At 36.7% G+C, this 22,636-nt stretch overlaps 1 pseudogene across 1 annotated transcript; it reads left to right on the top strand.

The window, feature by feature from the left end:
• Positions 1 to 21,347, top strand: LOC306881570 (unconventional myosin-VIIb-like; annotated as a pseudogene). Its single transcript has 47 exons — positions 1 to 18; positions 148 to 249; positions 707 to 859; positions 2,065 to 2,249; positions 2,715 to 2,836; positions 2,917 to 3,059; positions 3,507 to 3,620; positions 3,924 to 4,077; positions 4,184 to 4,260; positions 4,381 to 4,500; positions 4,683 to 4,825; positions 7,315 to 7,525; positions 7,612 to 7,747; positions 7,855 to 8,024; positions 8,114 to 8,504; positions 8,896 to 8,988; positions 9,622 to 9,716; positions 9,806 to 9,890; positions 9,989 to 10,207; positions 10,569 to 10,769; positions 11,004 to 11,105; positions 11,328 to 11,480; positions 11,585 to 11,737; positions 12,150 to 12,224; positions 12,301 to 12,455; positions 12,536 to 12,662; positions 13,464 to 13,583; positions 13,657 to 13,830; positions 13,934 to 14,161; positions 14,257 to 14,424; positions 14,537 to 14,654; positions 15,169 to 15,292; positions 15,466 to 15,629; positions 16,123 to 16,304; positions 16,627 to 16,751; positions 16,888 to 17,032; positions 17,196 to 17,347; positions 17,450 to 17,605; positions 17,942 to 18,047; positions 18,134 to 18,247; positions 18,338 to 18,425; positions 18,534 to 18,640; positions 19,563 to 19,748; positions 20,659 to 20,775; positions 20,859 to 20,942; positions 21,038 to 21,157; positions 21,255 to 21,347. The product of its transcript is annotated as an unconventional myosin-VIIb-like (transcript).
• Positions 21,348 to 22,636: the final 1,289 nt, after the last annotated feature.

The raw sequence follows: 22,636 nt of genomic DNA, 5'->3' as shown, positions 1-22,636 counted from the left end.
ATGGTTATGTTAAAAAAGGTGTGTATTCATTTATTTTATTTACTTTCTTGCCCCTAGAAATATGTTTTTGTTGTCAAATTGTGATGTTTGAGTTGGTTGTGAGTAGTATTTGGTTTTCAAATGTAGTTCATGTGAATCTGAATCTAGGGGGATCACTTCTGGATTGACTCCAGTATTGGGGTCCCTATTGGAGGGTATGTGAAGGTCTCAACCAGTGGACAGTGTTGCCTGATTGATGATGAAGGGAAGGTAAAACACGACTCGGCGATGACTTGTACAGTAGGAGAGACCGGCGCTAACTTTCACAAGGACTTTTAATTAATTTTGAGTCTAAGATCCAATTACACAAAATGTGTTTTCTCAAGCTACCTACATTACCATCTTAATTTTTGAGAATTCTGTCCTTCGGGCTAAAATTTCTCTATAACAAATTTTGTTATTGTTGATATTTTAAAACAAAGTCTGATCTGTATTGTCAGTACAAGGGTATTTTTCATAAAATCCAATTGGAGCAAAAGTGTCACTTGTGATTTTATAAATGTTACAAATTTTATAAATTCAGTTAAACAGTGAAAACTTTTAAATCCAAGTTAAACACATCCCCTAATAATCTACTGTAATGGAATATTACATAACACATTCTATATTATTCTAGTATTCTAATTCATCTACATTGTGAATCTCATGTATTGTGCTGGTTTCCCAGGAGCGCTGTATCCCGGAGGGGGAGAAGGCCAGTCTGAAGCCTATGCACCCCACCTCAGTGGAGGGTGTGGATGACATGATCCGACTGGGGGACCTCAGCGAAGCCGGTTTACTCAGAAACCTGCTGGTGCGCCACAAACAGGGCAATATATATGTAAGTTTATTCAGCTTACTATATAAAATTAATTGGTTTGTGGATCTTTACTCGGCCTCTGTAGTCATCAAATTAAATATTTACATTTACTTTCACATTTAATCATTTAGCAGACGCTTTTATCCAAAGCGATGTACAAATGAGGAGAGCAATAGAAGCAATCAGACCATTGAGAGAGCAACGGTATACAAGTGCCATGGCAAGTCTCAGCTAGTCTAGCACAGTACACGCAGCTAGGTTTATTTGTTTTTGTTTTTTTTATAAATAGAATAGAATAGAATAGGTAAGTGTAAGTATTTGTTGGTCAGGTGCTGGCGAAAAACCTGATATAAAATATGTATATATAAATCTGATATATAAATATAATGCTTTTCCTAATTAGTATTTGAGTTTTTAATAGTGATCATAATTTTAATGGTGGAAGGCTAAAAATACAGTAAAAACCTGTTAATTGGTTAATGGTAAGTTCACTTACTCTGTATGATGAACAACTGCAATAGATCTAATGAGACGTTTCATGTAACTTTACTTTAAAATACTGATTAATGTACAGTTTTTGGAAGTAAAAGAACAAATCATCTTATAATTTACAGTGAAAAACTGTATTCTCTGCGTGACAGCGCACATTTACAATATCAAGTTTTTGTTAAATTTAGATTTAGATTTAATCTATGAATTTTTTCTGGCAAACAAAACTGCTGTTTGTTTTTTTTGTTACCATAAACCTGATGGATTGTGTGATGTGTTTTTAGATGTATTTGTGATATCTACATACAGTATGGTCTGAGAGCATATCGTATACATATCTATGTCTGAGAGCAGTGGGGGAAATTGCATTTTTTTTAAATGAGTACAGTTGTTTTATAACAAGTTCACTTATGCAGATAACAATTTGAGTTGAAAAGGTGAATTAAAATATTGCATAGTGTCTTAGTAGGGTACCTATAGTGCTTCTGCCTTAATGACATCAACACTGAACAGCTTTGTATAAAACTCAATGATCATGTTTTCTAGAATGATTGGACATGATCCAAAAATTGGTGTGAGATCTTAAGAAGAACATCTGACCATTTGTATAAAGAATCGATCTGTTCTGTTTCTGTTTAGTCAATTTAATCCCAGATTTCCAGATGTGGTATCTTCTGTTTGGATCCCGCTGTATATAAGGTGTGAAATATGTAGTTTTCTCTGTGTGTGCTGTTTAGACCTATGTTGGCTCTGTCCTGGTGGCCATGAATCCCTATCAGATGCTGCCGATCTACACGGCAGAGCAGGTGGACCTGTATCACGGGCGTAAACTGGGCGAGCTCCCACCGCACATCTTTGCTATCGCTGACAGTTGTTACTACAACATGCGCCGCAACAATCGCAACCAGTGCTGCATTATCAGGTACGTATGTGACCTTTTCTTCTGAATATTGAGAAATCTAATCTAATACCATGCTTAGTGGTATTACTTATAAGAGACTGTTTTTACATATGATTTATGAGTGTCTATATATTTAGTCAAATTTAGTCAAATTTGTGAGTGGTCAATGTACAATTCGAGTTCTGCTCTTTGCGTGCTTGGTCAAATGTCAGAAAAGTGAATGTAAACAGTCATCAAACCCAATGTGTAGAATGACTTTGTTAATTATATTATATTATAGTATATAGTTTTATTACATATAAAACTAATATATTGTTTATTATTATATTGATTTTTTTCACCTTCTTATTTAATACTTAGTCACACACAAGCTTGGTGTAAATGAATTTGAACGCATTTATATTTATTAATTTACGAGATAAAGTTATCTGTGCAAATCTTGGCAAACAATATGTAATAAATGCTTTTGGTTTGTTTGTGTGTCAGTGGAGAATCTGGTGCAGGAAAGACAGAAAGCACTAAACTGATTCTTCAGTTCCTGGCTGCTGTGAGCGGGCAGCACTCCTGGATAGAGCAGCAGATCATCCAGGCCAACCCTGTCCTGGAGGGTAAGCGCTGAACAGGCGTGTTTAGTGGATTATTTCAATCACTTCCACAGAAAGCAGTCTCACTTATGCATGTCTTACAGCCTTCGGGAATGCCAAAACCATTCGGAATGATAACTCCAGCCGCTTTGGGAAATACGTGGAGGTCTTCTTCAATAAAGGGGGCGTTATAGAGGGAGCTCACATGCAACAGTACCTGCTGGAGAAGTCTCGTGTCTGTCATCAGGTAAGCCTTTTTTTTACAGAACAAAAAAATATAGCTGTCACTACACTTTCAAATGGTACTAATGTATACTTTTAAAGGACCAATATGTACATCCAAGGTACTAATATGCACCATTTTGGGGTAAATAAGATATATACTTTTTTAGCTTTTGTACCTTGGGATACCACCCCAGTGACAGCTTTGTATGTTTTAGTCTGAGATTGTTTGCCTTACATGCTGAAGAAAAACATTAAGAGTCTTGGACTGGCTGTGCACTTTTATGAGCTTCATTAATTTCAAAATTGCTTATAAAATATATATATTTTCTGCTTGATAAATATTAATTAATATTTATGATGTTAATGATTAAAACCTAAAAAACACTTAATGGAGTAAATACATTTTCTTTTAATAATTTAATTTGATTATTTTAGGATAATTTCAATATTAATGAATTTTCATTTTTAGGCACCTCAGGAAAGGAACTACCACATTTTTTATTGTATGATATCTGGGATGCCAAGTGAGCATAAGAAGACTCTCTCTCTTGGTGATGCAGCACAGTTCAAGTACCTGACCGAGGTGAGCGCTTCAGTTCAAGTTTATGTTTTAGAGCAGAGACTACTTGTAATGCTTTTTTTTTTCTCATGCATTTGCTATATGTTTAGACCTAATTTTTTGAGTTTTTCTGCAATTTTAAATGTATACCATAATTAAGTCAAATACAGTAAATTCATAATTACATCTTAACATTATTGGTCTTATATCCATTGCGTGTTAAAATCATTCCTGCTCTCTAATTCAGATTCCTTAATCAGGTTGTGATACTGATAATCACTGACTCAGGCACAAGTACAATAAATGACTCTTCTGATGGTTATCTAGGGTGGTTGTTTGGCATGTGATGGTCGGGACGATACTGATGAGTTTGGACGGATTCGTTCTGCTTTAAAGATCCTCACTTTCTCAGACAGGGACTGCTGGGAAATCTTCAAATTACTCGCTGCCATTCTTCATATGGGCAATATTGACTTTCAGAGTTAGTGTCGATAACCTTTCTATTACAGTAATAACATTTCACACACAGAAGTTATAGTAGTTAGGAATATCATAAAGTTGACTGATTTGCTCCTGATCTTTTTCAGGCACCATAATGAATAACATGGACAGCTGTGACATCATGTCATCCAATCATTTCTCTGTCACTGCCAAGTTGCTGGAGGTACAGAGAAATGTTCTTTAGAGCCAATGCTGCTTTTAGCACTTTATCCTCAATTCAGTTTTTAAAAGCTTGCATGATTGTATGAATGTATTTGATGACAGCACTTCGCTCACTTTGCAGGTGGATGATGCTGTTCTTGATAAGAGTCTTACCCATCGCTCCTTCGTGACAAACAGAGAGATAGTCACGAAACCCCTCAGCTCACAGCAGGCCACAGACACCAGAGATGCTTTTGCCAAGGTATCCACATCCTCACACCATACTGTCCAAATGTTTTTTTCCAGAAGAAGAAGAAAAAAAAAAAAAAAACTTACCGACCCTCAAACTTTTGAACAACTGTGCATATACAATCAACATTCAGGCTTCATAAATTGCCGTTATTATTGCACATGTGAATTAATATTTTTTCTACTCCCTGACAGGCCATGTATGGAAGGCTATTTGTTTGGTTGTTCACAAAAATAAACAGCGCCATTCACAAACCCCAGACTGATGAGCCGTCTTACACCCGCAAGTCCATTGGTCTGCTTGACATTTTTGGCTTTGAGAATTTCACTCAGAACAGGTAAGTAGGCCTATCTGTTGTCTAAAATAAAATTGTTAAAATAAAAAATTTTAATTATCAATTAAAATGCGGCTATTTAGCAAGGGTTTAAAGTACCTGAGCAATTGTACTTCCCCTAGTGAAAAATAAATATACTAACATGTATTTGAAATACAGTTGATATATGCCAAGTATACTACAAATACATTTACATATTTTAGGGGTGCGCCGATCCGATATTGAGTATCGGTATCGCTTCGATACTGGCATTTTCTGAAAGTTAAACAAACTCGGTAACAACTCAAATAAGATATGGCTTAATAATTGATCTCTGTAGATTTAATATATACAGTGATTTGCATTAAACTGTAAGCCCTCACACTACAAATAAAAGAAAATCATACATGGAAATATTATCTGTGGCAGTTCTTTGATCCCCGGCCACTTCCACAAAACACATTGTTTCAAAGCAGCTTACAGTAAGTTCTGTTACCTCTATAATGGCTTAATTATTTACACTGAGCAGATTTACTGGGCAATTGTGATGTATAACAATGATAAAACGATGCACTGTTTAAGATCTAGCTATGTATTATCCCCTTTAAAAAATAGGCATGGTTTTGCTACTCTAACCAAAGTGTTTTAGCTGTTAGTCTATATCAGTACCAGTGTAGTGAAGGAGACTGAATAATGAATATTTGCAGCCTCTCAGACAAACCACAGAGCGATTTTTTTTATTTAAAGAGATTTACATATTAGTCCGTTTTATTCTAAGAGTATGTAAGATGGTTTTCAAAAAATATTAAAAGTAAACGGTCGGCTTTTTTCTGTGGTGATTTGCATGTGTTTACACTGTGTGCCCCTGAGCGTGACCTAAAACATGGTGGAATCCGTAGATTCCCAGACTGAGCCTTTCGTATTATAATATTTTTGCCAATGAAAGATTATTAATAGCCTTTCTTGTTCGTCTCATCTGTCATATGGTGCTGCCTCATTACTATGCAGTACGTTTAAACGAATGTCTTTTAATTTTATAGTATATATATTTATATATAAATATATTACTTGTTTTCCATGAATGTATTTTACAACAATACAAAGAGCAATATACCATTTTTACCAGATTTATTCCTACACTTATTCACTTTTCTTTGTTCCCCAATAAATGTTTTTTTTTTTTACTTATTTTAGGTTTTATAAAATGATTGTGCACTCATGCTTTTTCTAGAGCAGGCTTTCTCAACCCTGGTCCTGGAGGGCCCTGTCCTGCAAACTTTAGCTCCAACCCTAATCAAACACACCTGAACCTGCTAATTAAGCTGTTCAGGATTACTAGTAAACTACAGGCAGGTGAGTTTGATCAAGGTTGGAGCAAAACTCTGCAGGACAGTGGCCCTCCAGGACCAGGGTTGAGAACCCCATTCTAGAGTAACTTTTGCTACTGAATTATCCACTAACCTAGTTTATAAAAGTATTTTTGTCATAGATTATAATTACATATTCATTCATTTGTTGTTTTTCTTTACAGTAAAGAGTGATGAGCAGGTCAACACACACTGAGGCAGGGATACTCAAATCTGGCTCGCGAGATCCACTTTCCTGCAGAGTTTAGCTCAAACCCTGATCAAACTCACCTTTCTGTGATTTTCTAATGATCCTGAAGACATTGATTAGCATGCTCAGGTGTGTTTGATCAGGGTTAGAGCTAAACTCTGCAGGAAAGTGGATCTCGCAAGCCAGATTTGAATATCCCTGCACTGAGGTATATAAATTCTACACTGATAAAAAAAAAAAACAGTGCTGGTATCGATATCGGTAGATACTCAGAATTTGTGGTATCGGTATCGGTTCTGAAAAAGTGGCATCGAGCCAGCCCTAACATATTTATGTACTTGATAAAAATACCCATACTTTTAGTATACTAAACTGGTAAGCTTAAAGTCTTAAAATAATTTTGTACCTAATGCACTTTAATTGTGCGGAAGTAGTGCTGAGATCCAATTAAAAATATAATATATTTGATTGTGCTGAAGTAGAACTATTGCAAGTTTGCTTTAGGTATACTTTAAATATATTGCCGATATTATTCTAAGATCATACAATCCTCATCAATTGTGATATTAAAACACATTTTAGCCTTAACATTAAGAAATGTGCATAGTACACAAGTGATAGGCTACTCCAAATTAAGTTTGATTATAATTTTTATGTCCATAAGTCTCAAGCAATATGTCAGTAAATATGTTAATAGATTTGAAGAACTATACTTAGTATGAAATAAATGTATTTTAAATATTTTACTTTTTACTAGGGTCATTACTACATTTAAGTATAATTTCAGAGATAGATAGATAGATAGATAGATAGATAGATAGATAGATAGATAGATAGATAGATAGATAGATAGATAGATAGATAGATAGATAGATAGATAGATAGATATGACACAGTACCCATATACTCGAGTCGTAAATATAATTTCTCTGTACTTCTGCCCTCTTTTTGTTTAGTTTTGAGCAGCTGTGCATTAATTATGCCAATGAGCACCTGCAGCAGTTCTTTGTGAGGCACATCTTCAAGCTGGAACAGGATGAGTACAGTAAAGAAGGAATCTCATTCACGCGCATTGCTTTCAGTGACAACCAGAAAACCCTGGACCTGCTGGCCGGTAAACCTCTCAACATACTGGCTCTGATTGATGAGGAGAGCACCTTTCCTAAGGTGAGCTTCATAAGTTACATGAGTGGTTTATATGCTTATGGATATTTTGTCTGTGCTCACCTTGCATTGTCCTGTTTTCAATGCAGGGAACAGATGCCACGATGTTAAACAAAATTAACAAAGAACATAATGAAAACAAATTGTACATGTCATCCAAGAGCAACCATGGCATGCAATTTGGTATTAAGCACTTTGCTGGGACAGTTTATTATGACTGTGAAGGTACAATCCATTACTTAAAGACTTGATTATGACATACATACTGCATTTCCCAATAGTTATTTTAAAAAGCAAATTACCTCTGATCTGAAAGTGCTGTATTTTGTCAGGATTTTTGGAGAAGAACAGAGACTCCCTGAGCATGGACATCATGGAGCTTGTTCATAAATCTTCCAACAAGTTGCTCAAACTGGTCTTTGAAAAGGAGATGAATACAAACTCAGTCAAGAACAATAACAAAATCAACAAAATCCTCATGACGCCAAAGAACTCACTACGAGTATGGGACATTTAGACAGTAGTCTGACAGTATTAACTGGAGAATGGCAACAGCTTTGCAATATATTGTGTCCTTTTTGTGTCACACAGCAAGTAAATGATACGAGGCGGCAAATATCTACTCTGAGTGGCCAGTTCCGTCATTCCCTGGACTCTCTGATGAAGGCCTTGTCTCTCTGTCAGCCCTTCTTCATACGTTGCTTCAAACCAAGTGACAAAAAGATGCCCATGGTGCCAATTCACATGCCTAGTTACATATTTTATATTGTGTAGGCATCTGAACTGTAATTAAATCATGCGTCCTCTTTTTCTTGCTTTTCAGGTTTTTAATAGAGAGCTCTGCCTGCAGCAGCTTCGCTACTCTGGAATGCTGGAGACCATTAAAATACGCAAGTTGGGATATCCCATCCGGCACACCTTCAAAGACTTCCTGCAGCGCTACCGTGTGCTCCTGAAGACCGTGCAATGTGACCCCAACACTGTATGGACCTAATATGTTTGTTTACAGATGTGATGCTCTGAATATGAGAATTATTATAAAGTGATAGCTGATGAATATAGTTGAATTAGGTGTGTAAGTGTGCTTGTGTGAATGTATTAATCAACATCCCTAGAGGATCCTGCATATTTCCAACCAATCATTGACTTCTGATATAAAGTAAATTTCAGGGCTGTGATTGGTTGCTAGGAATCATGTATAAATAATGTTGATCTAAAAGTCTCTATTAACATTTTACATTAGCAATGAAGCCGACATATGAGAAATTAAAAGAATTACATGTTCAGCTTTAAACATGTTCAGCTTTAAACATGATGAATGTACCAGGTTGGAATGATTTGATAAATGTAAATATTTGTTATTTGTTCATCAGGAGCCTGCTGCAAACTGCTGTGCAGCCATCTGCAGGGCTATGATCAAAGACGAAGAGGACTGGAAGATTGGCAAAACCAAAGTCTTTCTCAGGGTACCTTAGGCATAATATTTCTCTGTACTAATTTTACATCTATATCAGTATACATTCCAAATATGATTTCTAAAGGCATTAAAGTCATTTTTGTGATTATATTAAAAATACACTACCGTTCAAAAGTTGGGGGTCGGAAAGATTTTTCTTTAAAGAAATCAATACTTTTATTCAGCAAGGGTGCATTAAATTAATTAAAAGTCACAGTAAAGACAATTATAATGTTACAAAAATAAATGCTGTTCTATTGAACTTTCTATTCATCAAAGAATATCACGGTTTCCATAAAAAAACATCTAAGAGCAAAACTGTTTTCAAGATTGATCATAATAAGTAATGTTCCTTGAACATAAAATCAGCATATTGGAATGATTTCTGAACGATCAAATCTCAGATATACATTACATTTTAAAACGGTAAAATGGACAAACTGTAAGTATTTTCACAGTATTATTGTTTTACTGTATTTTTGATCAAATAAATGCTACCCTGGTGAGCATAAGAGACTTCTTTCAACATTAAAACATAAAAAAACTCATTGACCCTAAACTTTTAAACAATAATGTATATGTCATATTTTTTCACATACGAATTTTTGTGCACTGTGTGTTTTCTTCTTTCTCTCTGTCGTAGGATCATCATGACTCCTTCCTAGAACTGGAGAGAGAGCAAGAGCTTTACAGGAAGGCACTTATCATACAAAGAGTGATTCTCGCCCATAAGGACAGGTTTGTTCCCCACTGTTTCATGTCTGCATAGTATTTTTTATGTAATTGTACAGCAATGTTAAATGAAGTCATTCGTTATTCACATACAGAGCAAATTTTGTAAAGAAGAAGAGGGCAGCTCTGGTTTTGCAGAAAAACTGGCGTGGCCACAAAGACAGAAGAGAATTTAGCCAAGTAAGCTATGCAGGATCTCTACAGTATATGCAGTAGCTCTTAAAATTAGTGTAATGAAATGATGAATCATGCCTATTATTTTCTGTTTTCCCTGTTAGCTCAAGCAAGGATTTACTCGGCTGCAGGCAAAAGTGCGCAGTCGGCAGCTCCATACAGAGTATATGAGCAGACGGGCTGCAGCCATCACTCTGCAAACACAGACCCGTGGCTACATCGCAAGGAAAAACCTGAAACGCAAAAAAGATGCAGTGATACTGCTGCAGGCACAGACCAGAGGACTGCTGGCCAGGAAAACCCTCAAGAAAATGAAAACAGATGTGAGTGTATAGTGGAACAGAGCAGATTTCCTGGTTTTTAGTACTTTTTGCAGAATGTTTTGTCTTGTTTTTGTTTTATATGCACTACCAGTCAAATGTTTGGATTTCTTATGTCATAAGTTTCACCAAGGCTGTATTTATTTGATTAAAAATACAGTAAACTTGTGAAATATTAATCAATTAATCAATTAATATATCAAAAAAAGTAAAGATATGTATAATGTTACAAAAGTTTTCTATTTCAAATAAATGCTGTTCTTGTAAACTTTCTGTTCATTTCAAGAATCCTGAAGAAAATGTATCACGGTTTCCACAAAAAAAATATTAAGCATTTATCATTCATACCCTTGTTGTGTCTTAGGCGTTTTTGACTGCGCAAGAAAAAGAGGCTCAGGAACGTACAGCATTGGAGCTTCAGCAACGCCTACAGGAGCTGCTAAGAAAAAACGAAGAAGCTGCCAAATCCCAGGATAAGGATGATGAGGAAATGGTGGAGAACATCTTTGGCTTCCTTCCAAGTGCAATAGTAGGACAAGAGGGCCCAGCACCTGAGGGATTTGAGGTTAGAGTCATCTTCACAGCGCAATAAGGAAGCAGGACACCTATTTCACGGGAACAAATTTGTTTTTCAAAATCCAATAAGCCTATGTCAGCTCCAACTTTAATTGTTGATACACAAACAATTAATGGATACTGTATTCCGTGATAATACTATACATTATGCCTTTCAAAGACATTTAACAATGCAAGATGTTTAATATTAACTTTGTTTGATTTGTTCCTGGTGTTCTTCTAGGATTTGGAGGCCGAGCCGGTGAAGTTAGAAGAGGTTGAAATAGTAGAGAGCCCTGTAAGGGAGAGGAAGATGATGTCATTACCAGACAGCAGTAAAGACAATCACGATGAAGAGGATGAGAAAGAGAAGGAAAAGGAAACGCAAATGCAGAACGAGAAGGAAAAGGAAAAGCAAATGCAGAACGAGAAGGAAAAGCAAATGCAGAACGAGAAGGAAAAGCAAATGCAGAACGAGAAGGAAAAGCAAATGCAGAACGAGAAGGAAAAGGAAAAGCAAATGCAGAACGAGAAGGAAAAGGAAAAGGAGAAGGAAATGAAGGAAAAGGAGGAGAAGGAGAAAGAGAAGGAGAAGGAGAACGATGAGTTCTTTTTCTCTAAATTTGCGTCTTTACACTTCCAAGGATCATCTACTCACACACATATTGAACAGAGATTAAGACAACCCCTGCTCTACCATGAAGATGAAGGGGATGCCCTGGCAAGTGCTGTTCTCATTAGAAACATGTTCCCATTAAAGCAAGGGATGTTGATCAACTGTGTCTGTGTTTTTTTTCTCCGCTTTTTCCCCTCCTCCTCCTCCAGGCTTGTTTGACAGTATGGTGGGTCATACTGAGATTTATGGGAGATCTTCCAGAGCCGAAGCAAGAACGTGTTTCTGCTATAGCTGATCCCATTCAGATGAACCTTGGTCAGAGACAAGCGCGGCGACTCAGTAGCCTTGTTGGATTAGATCAGGTAAACAATCAAGACACAATAAAACACAGCCTTTTTTACACTTACCAGATGTTCAGCTTCTACAGTACCTTCAGTGCCTACGCTGCTGTGAAGACCAGCCTAGATCAGCATGCATTTTCGTGCTGTTTGATATTAGTATATATTATATTGCTTTAAATATTTTATTGTACACCCACAGGTAAAATGCCTTCTGGTAAAAAAAAATATATAAAAAAAGACATAATATAAAGATTTTAATGTGAATGCAGAGGAAGAAAATTAAATATTTACACTTTTAAAAAAATACGTCAAAGGGCCAAACCAGACCAAAGGCGACCACAAATAAAGAATTGCTAAATACTGTAAATACTGTCATAAGAGTCAATAACCCAACTTTTGTCGGTTTATTTGTTTGTTGGTCTTGTAATTTTAGAAATTTTTGAGAAAAAAAGTGAAGCAACAGAAGGGGACAGGGAAGAGAAAACACTCAGCCATTCCTGAAGAAGAGGTATGCTAAAGCACTGATCATTACCCACAGCTAACTGCATCATGGTTCCTAATAATAATGCTAATGAAATCTGCAGCCAGAAGAAGAAGAAGAATCACGACCTAAAATGCAAGCTGTTCAGGAGGAAGAGGATGTACTCTTTGGAGAGAGAGCAACTTATGATCGTCCAATGACACCATTGGAGAAATTGCATATTATTGTAGGATATGCTGTTGTACGACAAGATATAAGGTGAATGTGATGGGCCATTGGTCATTTACATTCTTCACAATGTGAAATATATCATCTTTATGAGTTGATATGTTTTTCAGAGATGAAATCTACTGTCAGATCCTTAAGCAGTTAACAGCCAACAAGAACCACAAAAGTACAAACAGAGGCTGGATTCTTCTGTCCATTTGTTTGGGTATTTTCCCCCCTACGGATCGCCTCAGTAAGGTATGAAATACCATTTGATTTCTGTTCTGTTATCTAAGAGATAATGTGAATTTATCCACCCATTATCACAAAAGAGACTTGGCGGGATGATATATATCGGGGTGTGATATTTTGTATGTTATGTGTTATAATTCAGAGGAAAGTCGTGGCCTAATGGTTAGAGAGTCAGACTCGTAGTCCAAAGGTTGCGGGTTCGAGTCCCCGGCCGGCAGGGATTGTAGGTGGGGGGAGTGAATGTCCAGCGCTCTCTCCACCCTCAATACCACGACTGAGGTGCCCTTGAGCAAGGCACCGAACCCCCAACTGCTCCCCGGGCGCCACAGCATAAATGGCTGCCCACTGCTCCGGGTGTATGTTCACGGTGTGTGTGTGTGTGTTCACGGTGTGTGTGTGTTCACTGCTGTGTGTGTGCACGTTTGGATGGGTTAAATGCAGAGCACGAATTCCGAGTATGGGTCACCATACTTGGAAGTATTTCACTTATTTTATTTTATATGCGGTTATGTTGTTGTTATTAAATGCTGTTTAATGTTATGCTTTGTCATATTACATGTTGTTGTGTTATGTGTCATGTTATAATATGTTGGTTTATGTTTTGTTGTGTTATTATGAGTTGTCATGCAGTTATATGTTGTTATGTCATGTTATATGTCGTAATGCTGTGTTATGTTATGTTGTCGTATGAGATATGTGTTGTTATTTTATGATGTCATATGTTTTGTATGTTGTTATATGTCATGCTACGTTTTCTATGTGACGTCACGTAATGCTATGTTATGTTCCACAATCTTTTGGCCACAGTACCTGCAGAGCTTCATACGCTATGGGCCAAGTGAGTACTCCTCCTACTGTTCAGAGCGACTGCGGAGGACTTTAGCCAACGGAGAAAGAAGTGAGCCACCATGCTGGGTTGAACTACAGGTAGGCAGTCCCTCTGAAAAGATGAAGAATACTCCCCTTATTCTAAATATGACAAGCCCTTCTTTCCTACAAGTCTGTTGAGAACAAGAAGCCCATTACAGTAGCTGTGAGTCTGATGGACGGCAGAAGCATCACCATCACTGTGGATTCAGCCAGCACTTCCGCAGAGGTGTGCGATTCGATTATCCAGAAAATAAACCTGCAGGACACTTACGGTTTCTCCCTATATGTTGCAATGTATGAGAAGGTTTGTATCATCTGAATGGCTTCGAGATGCACCGTGAAATAAGTCACATATAACTAATGAGCAATAGTAATAAAGACCTTATTATATGCATCTCTTTCTGCAGATGTGGTCTCTTGGCAGTGGCAGTCAGCACGTATTGGACACCGTGTCCATTTGTGAGCAGCATGAAAAGAGGCAGGGGAGAGAGGAACAACATGCTCCATGGCGTCTCTACTTTCGCAAAGAGATCTTCACTCCATGGCACGACTGTTCATCTGACCGAGTCAGCACAGAGCTCATCTACAGACAGATCATCCACGGACTCAAAAGTGGCGATTATCAGTCTGATAAGGTCAGGCTAGGTTCTTTCTTTGAACAGTTATATAATTTTAATAGGAATGAGATTTGTGACTTATCCTCTGTTGTTGACCTATAAATTTGATCTAGGAGGATGATTATGTGCAGCTCGCAGCCAAACATTACTACGTACAGCATGGCTCTGAAAACAGTATGGAAACCGCAGAAAAGATTGTCCGTGAGTGCATGAACATGACTTTAATTGAGAGCAAGTCAGTGGTCAAGCTAGTACAGATGATTCATTCTGCACACACACAGGTATGCTCTATATACTCTATACTCCATATGCTCTATATACAGTCATTGCACAAAATTGTATTTGGTTGTAGTGCTTGGAGAATTATGCAAGCACTAATCCTTAATTTCTTAGGGTCCTTACATAAACTCCACTAAACCTGCCTATGAAGTGAAAGAGGAGACTGTTGAATATGCACGGCATAAGTGGCCAATCTATTTCTCCAAGTTCTATGAGGCTCAAATTATTTCAGGTAAAAAAAAAATCAATCAATCAATTCTTAGTTCCTATAACAGTAGTTAATCCAAAAATGAACATTTTGTCATCACATATACCCGTGTCGTTCTAAACCTCTATGACTTTATTTCTTCTGTGGAACACAAAATAAAAGCTTTTGAAGAAAGTTCATTCTGCTCTTTTCCATACAAAGCTGTAAAGATAAAAAAGCCACAATAAAAACATCAAATGTACACCATATGACTCTGAAGCCATTTGATAATTTTGTATGAGGAACAGACTGAAATTTAAGTTGTTGTTCACTAAAAATCTTGCTTGACGGTCAGGGCCACCATTCATTTTCGTTGTACTGAAAAAAGGAGCTTGGACATTTGGCTACAAGTAACTCATTTTGTGTCCCACAAAAGAAAGAATGTTTTTCTGAAGTCTGAAGAATTTTTAGGTGAATTATCACGTTAATACGTTGACTTTGGGAATTCATTGTTTGTTTGTTTTTTATATAATTTACTGTGGGAACAATTTGTGTTCAGGTCCCACAGTGCCTCAAGACCAGTTTGTAGTTGTTGTGAACTGGAAGGGGATCTTCTTTCAGGATGTGACAGAAGCCGCATTTCTACAGCTCTCTTATCCTGAGGTGTCAAGTATCGAAATGAGGTGAAACATTGCTTTTTATGATAAACCTCCATGGAGATGCACCTGAGCATTGATAAAAAAAAAAAAATTCAAAGACTATTTCTGCAGATTCAGTCTAATTTGTTAGATGAACCAGCTGACTTTTCTTCTTTTCCTTTCTGCCGTTCCTTCCCTTCTTAACTTTTCTCCTACAGTGAGGAAAAGTCTGGTGAGATTGTGTGTTTGATGACTCCGAAGGGGATGTATGAGCTGAAGGCTGTGAAGGGAAGAGAATTTGTGGAGTTGGTCAACATGTTCATCTCAGGGCTCAAGAAGAGATCAGAGTACGCTGTGGCAATACAGGACCTTAGCAGACAAGGTGCTTCTTTTACAGATTTTTCAACTTTAGGAGCACTTTTGACTGTTTGCAATTTTGACAATGTGTGATGATACTGTATGATATAAAAAGCCTTCAATTTAACAATCAGAAGCTGTAAATGTGTTTTTGAATTCTTATGAAAAAGTATGTACACTGTAAAAAAAAATGTGACAAAAAAAGTTGTCACATTTAATTCAATACATTACATTTCTCTGTAATTAGTCATACTAACAATTTCTAGCAGTTTTACATTTATTACAGTTACAGAGGGGAAGTTAAACATCCACATACAGACATCCTGTTAACTTAGGTCAGAACCAAAAAAAGTAATTAAAGAGACAATAAAAAAAGGTTTAAAACTGATTTATCCTAAAACTAAAATGTAAGTAAAATGTAAAGAACTAAAATGTAAGAATCACTCTTACATTAATTTGGGATGATGGATATTCTAACATTTAAACTGGATATTCATCTTTTTTTTTCTTCCCTTCAGAGGATCCTGCAGTGCTGAGCTACAGAAGGGGTGATGTACTGTTTATCATAAAGGATGGGGAATTTTCTTCTGAAGAAAGGTGGATCAAAGCAAGGGATGAGAGGACAAATCAAACCGGAGCAGTTTCCTTAGATGCCATTCGGATTTTGCCAATGTTGTCCAGACCTACAGAAGAAACACTGGTAAACATGATTCTTTTGTTTCACACTAATTTGTGGAGGAAATTACTTCTCAGCGCTGGCCATTATTAAATTAATTGTTTTTATCAGTGTTTTAAGATTTTGTCTTGGAAATAAATGTTTAAAGGGAGTTAAAGATTTCAAACGGCCTTTAAACATTTAAAGAAACTTTCCTTTAAAGATTTTTAATGCATGTTTAATAGAAAATGCTTTTCAAACCCCCCAACAAAGGTTCTTTTTTTAGGTTCACAAAATATGCTTTGTTTTGTATATCAATTTAAGATTGACAAGAATAGAAATGTTAAGAGTGATTTCTATCCTCTAGAATTTGCTGAATTTGAACCCAGCACGAAGAAAGTCAGTGATGCCAGTGTTGCCGCAGAAGGAGGAGCTCAGCACAGAGAAAGTTTCTGTTGTGACGCTCAAGGAGTTCTCTTTTGATTATTTCAGGTAACACATGTACACTTTGCACTCATCTCACCTGATATAGAGAGTGCTCCTAAAAAGTTGCTTGAAAGTTACCAGTTTTGATAACATGCCAGAGCTTCTGAAATGCTCATCTTGTTCCTCTTTCAATGGGTCACAGGGAGTCAAAAGACGGTGTCCGGGGCAAAGGAGGGGCCAAAGAGAAACTGTGGGCCAACAGCAAAGAGCCTCTAAAACAGCCGCTGCTCAGGAGCCTGCAGGGCAACTCAGAGCTCTGCCACCTCGCTTGTGACTGCTTCACAGATATCCTTCCTGCTGATTGATCAAATGAGGAAAATGAAAACTGAATCATTTGTTACACATCTAATATAGTTCCTTATGAAGGAAATTTTGTGTATTGCAGTACATGTGACCCAAGTGAATTTTAATGAATGATGCTTACCGTTTTCTTTAACATAGTCTCTACCTATCCTTAAATATATGGGAGATTATCCAGTCAAGCATGTGCGGACACCAATAGATTTAACAAACCAGATCTTTGGGCCAGCAACAGCACACGTGGAACTAAGAGATGAGATCTACTGCCAAATAATGAAGCAGATGTCTAACAACACCTATGGGTTTGTCAGCTAGTTTTAACTCATTTGGTTTTGGTACCCAAATATGATCTAATGTTGCTTTATCTTATTTTTCTTGTTTGTTTCTCTCGGTTTATCTCTCAGGTTGAGTTTGGAGCGAGGTTGGCAGCTGTTGTGGCTGTGTTGTGGTCTCTTTCCACCAAGTCAGCTGCTACTGAGATATACACAACGTTTTCTGGAGTCCAGACCCAGAGAGCCTCTGGCCTCCGCCTGCCTGCAGAGGATGCAAGCTATGCTCAGGTAGAGCTTTACATAATCAATCAGTTTGTCTCTTAAGGCTAATTCACGCTGCAACTGCACACACCGACCAACACAGACAGTCACCAGATTATAGTATGGCTACATTCACTATCAGGTGAAATGTGCCTGGGGGGGGCGATATAGACATGATTACTGGGTAAAAACTGATCAACCAATAGATATTTTGGACTATCGTCTCTATCGTGGTTCTGCACTCACTTGACGTTGCTGTGGTCACGAAAATGTATCGTTTGTGATTTAGACATTAGATGCCAACTTGAACAGAACATGAGGGCTAAAATCAATCTAAAAAGCAATGTTTATTGTCTCATACAGTATTGAGGGAAGGAAGTTGCCTCCTCACCAGGTGGAAGTGGACGCCATTCAGAATAACAGCACTCAGATCTTCCATAAAGTTCATTTTCCCAATGATACAGCTGAAGTAAGAAGTGACATTACAAATTGTTTTAACCATTTTATTCATTCTTTTTTCCATCCATTTTAAAAAACCTTCCTTTTTTATTTTAGATATTTGAGGTGACCACCACCACGAGGATCAAAGACTTATGCCGCAACATTGCCAAAGACCTCCAGCTCTCCTCTTCAGATGGATACAGTCTGTTTGTTAAAACATCCACAAAGGTTTCAGACATGACTCCTTTAATTAATTTAGTTTTTCCTGATGGTGTTGCTTTAGGTTCATGCTAATCTTCATTGGTCTGATTCTTTCAGGTAGTAAGTATGGAATCTAAAGAGTACTTTTTTGACAACCTCAGGCAACTCACAGATGTTGTCAAGAAGGGAAAAAAAGTCAAAGAGGGTGAGCTGTTTAACATACTAACTACTGTAATTAACCCAACATTTTATTCAGTGGTTGCATTATAATCAGTCTCTCACTCACTATAAATATTATTGATCCTGAATGCAGCTACTCCAATTATTGTCCCTTACCTGGTGCTCTTCATGAGGAAGCTCTGGTTTAATGTGATCCCAGGAAAAGACTTAACCGCTGACCTAAGTTTCCACTTTCCCCAGGTATGTTGTCTATCTGATCATCATTCCTTATCTGGTCAAGCCAAACACTGTCAGCTGAATTCTAGAACAGCATAATTTTAACCTGCCTTAAAAAAATTGTATGACGGATGAAAGTTTCAGAGGGAGTGTGTAAACGTGATTGACACAACATGAGGTCATATTTCTTTTTCAACGTGCGAAAATTCCGGGCTCAGTGTGCAATGGCCTTTACAGTGTATCAAATGTTTGTATAACTGAATAGAGTGCTGCAGGGATAATAGTTTTGTAGGCCAAACTAGAAGTTAGCATCACCCTGGTTCCCTCTACAAAAATCCAATAAGATTTTTCCAATCGCTTTTGGATTATTGCAGAAAATAAGCTCTGGGACCAACCAAAGTTATGATTCATACAAGTGTTACTCAAGATAATCAAATGAAGATTAAATACAATCCTAAATACAATTGCAGAGGTAAAAAGTAAAAGTTCGGCTATAAACAAACTACAAGATGGTCACACAATTTCAATATCACCACCACTAAGCTTCCGACACCAGTTTCAACTTTTAAGTAAAATCAGACTCAGATTTTACCTACAGTATTTGGTGTGATGACATTAAAGGTCTCCATCCTCCTATTTAGACAAGGTCCCACTTGTTAGCACTTGTTAGCCACCACCTTTTTCATAAGTAAAGAGTTAAATCAGGATGGGGATATTACTGATATATTTTATGTAGTTGAATAAAATGTGAACAAATCTTTTTGTGACATTTAACATTTGTGAACCCGTTTAACCATAAACCCATTTCAAAACCTTTTGATAAAATGGGAATAAAACCAAGCAATAAAACCAGAAGTGTAAAAATGCCAACTCGTTGAGACTTTTTCCTGTGTCACTCTATTATGCTGTGCAACTTTGCCTAACTGTCTTCTTTTTATTTTCCCAGGAATTGCCAAAGTATTTGCGGGGTTATCATAGTGTATCTAAAGAGGACGTGATCAGTCTGGCAGGACTGCTGTTGCGTATTCAGGTTGATGTGGATAAATCACAGTTTGTCATGATCCCTAGAATGCTGAAAGATCTGGTACCAGCTGATCAGCAGAAGATCATGACTGTTGATGACTGGAAAAAGGTGATACTCAAGCCTCTTATTTACTATATGGCTCTGTATGTTTTGACTTTGTTCCAACCCTTAGTAAGGTGCTTGCATAGACCCACTACTGTTCAAAAGTTTAATCATTATTTTTTTTAAACTTTATATTCCTAAAAGAATTCTTGAAAAAAAAAAAAAAAAAAAAAAAAAAAAAAAAATATATATATATATATATATATATATATATATATATATATATATATATATATATATATATATAATCCCAGGCTCCACAAAACTATTAATCATCACAACTGTTTAAACCAGTGATACTATTAAAGGGATAGTTCACCCAAAAATGAAAATTTTGTCATTAATCATGTCGTTCCAAACCTGTAAGACCTTTGTTTATCTTCAGAACACAAATATAATTTTTTTTATTATATTTCCATTTTTTGTGCACAAAAGGTGTTCTTGTAGCTTCATAAAATGACGGTTGAACCACTGATGTCACATGGACCTTGATCATAGTAGTATCCTTGCTGTCTATGCAGGGTCAGAAAGCTCTCAGATGTCATCAAAAAAAGTTTAATTTGTGTTCTGAAGATGAACAAAGGTCTTACACCAAATTTTTGGGTGAACTATCCCTTTAAGAAATGAGCAGCAAATCAACTTATTGGAATGATTTCTGAAGGACCATGTGACACTGAAGACTGGAGTAATGATGCTGAAAATTCACATTTTAAAATATATTAAAATAAAATCATTATTTGAAAGTGAAATAATTTTTCACTCTATTAGTGTTTTAATGTTAAATGTAGCCATGGTGAACATAAGAGACTTTTCTTGAGAATGTATGAGGCATTAGTATTAATATAATATTTTTTTAGTAAGCCCTGGCCCTAACATTACGGTGAATGACAGAATTGTTCTGGTCTTCGGTTTGCAGCACATTATCAACGCGTACAACAAGCAGGCAGGCATAAGTATAGATGAAGCCAAACTCCAGTTCCTGAAGACAATCTCACAGTGGCCTACCTTCGGATGTGTTTTCTTTGAAGTAAAGGTAACCAGGACAACTCTAAAAATAACCCTAATTGCTAAGAAGGGGGGTTGTTTTCTTGACTCTGACTGTCCTTTTTCTCACAGCAAACCTCAGAGAAGAGTTACCCCAGTGTTATTACGTTATCAGTCAGCAAGCAAGGAGTTAGTATCATCAACCCTAAGACAAAGGTACAAATCTGTCTGTATACAACTCTAATGTACAGCTCACCTCAGCATTGTGTAGTTTGTGAATTTAACACGTGTTTTGGCTGGCTTGCCTGCAGGAGGTGCTTGTGATGCATCTGTTCAGTAAGATCACTTCCTGGTCAAGTGGAAACACCTATTTTCACTTGACCATTGGCAGCCTAGTGCAGGGCAACACTCTGCTCTGTGAGACTTCTATGGTAAATCTAGCACACACGCACACAAACACACACAACTATAGCAAGTGTCACACCTGTGCATATGTTAATATCCTCTTTGACTGTTTGTGTCTTGCAGGGTTATCGAATAAGTGATCTCCTGTCCTCTTACAAGGACATGTATCTGAATGAGATACCAAAAGTGCGGAAATCAAGTAGGATCAACATGTAGTTGGATTGTTTTTAGTGGCATTTCTTTTTAGATCTTTACCATAATTATACTATAAATTTGTTAATGTCATTTTTGGTATATTGCGGAGGTTAAAAAAAAAAGTTTAATAATTGCTGTCAGAAATCTGTTTTAAGAACATCACTTTTTAATATGTAACAGTAACTAGTATAGATCTGTCAGTGAAATCATAATGTTTTTGCTTGTTGCTACTTCTATGTGCATATATATTTCAAAAAAAATTTTTATAGGCTTGAGTATTTATTTTTATTTCAGTAGTCCACCATCTCATTGACTTTGCATTGCAATGTTACACTAGGTGGCAGTATTTTTACAGTTTAATTCTAATCTATCTAATGCTGCTTTGATGGAACCATATTTAACAATAAAATGTAAAAATCAATATGGCTCTGAATTTAATTTTGAATGAATGATGACTAGTGGAACAATTTGTAATCAATGATAATATTCCATAATTTAAATTGCACTCGTTTCACACATTTCATTTATAATAATTGTACATTTAGTCTGTAATATTTGCAGTTTGGTTATACTATACTGATATGATATATTTAACTCTTCATGTCCTAAACTGATATATAATGCATCATACACTATTGGTCAAAAAATTTGGGGTTGGTAAGTTTTTTTTGTTGTTGTTTTTTTTGTTTTTTAAAAGAAGTCTTCAGAAATACAGATAATTTGAAATATTTTTTTTTATTTTATAATGTAATTTATTCCTGTGCTGGCAAAGCTGGATTTTCTTTTAGGATTTTTGGGGATTTTCAATATTATTTGTATAGCGATTTTAACAATACAAATTGTGTCAAAGCAGCTTTACATCGGCTTGATATAAAGCTGGGTGGCTTTATATCAGCTTTACAGTATTTAGACGGGGAAATAGTTTGTCGAAATAGTGTCATTCTCCTCTGGTCAGACAAACTCAGCAGTTTAAATCTAGGCTAAAGCAGAATCAGATGCAAAGGACTCATCTGGTTCCTGTGGTCTTGTCCCGATGGCTGTCTTGGAGACAGGGTCTTCACTGGGGATCAGTGTCTGGGGCTCATCTAGATGTCCTGGCTGTAGAGGTCATCTCTAGGTGCTGATCCAACGTCTGATCTAGATACAGTCTGTATCTGGGTGGCTACGGTGACCTCGGAATAAGAAAGAAACAGACTAATATTAGCGTAGATGTCATTCTTCTAACAATGTAACAAGTACATCAGGTGTTTTGGGAAGTCTTTCCGGTTCTGGTTGACATAATTAATGGAGCCTAACAATCCTTTAACGGA

Source organism: Barbus barbus (genome assembly GCF_936440315.1).
Source record: "Barbus barbus genome assembly, chromosome: 15".
In the NCBI taxonomy this organism is placed as follows: Eukaryota; Metazoa; Chordata; class Actinopteri; order Cypriniformes; family Cyprinidae; genus Barbus; species Barbus barbus.
Note: the sequence above shows the minus strand (reverse complement) of the source record. Positions and strands in the feature narration are given on the sequence as shown.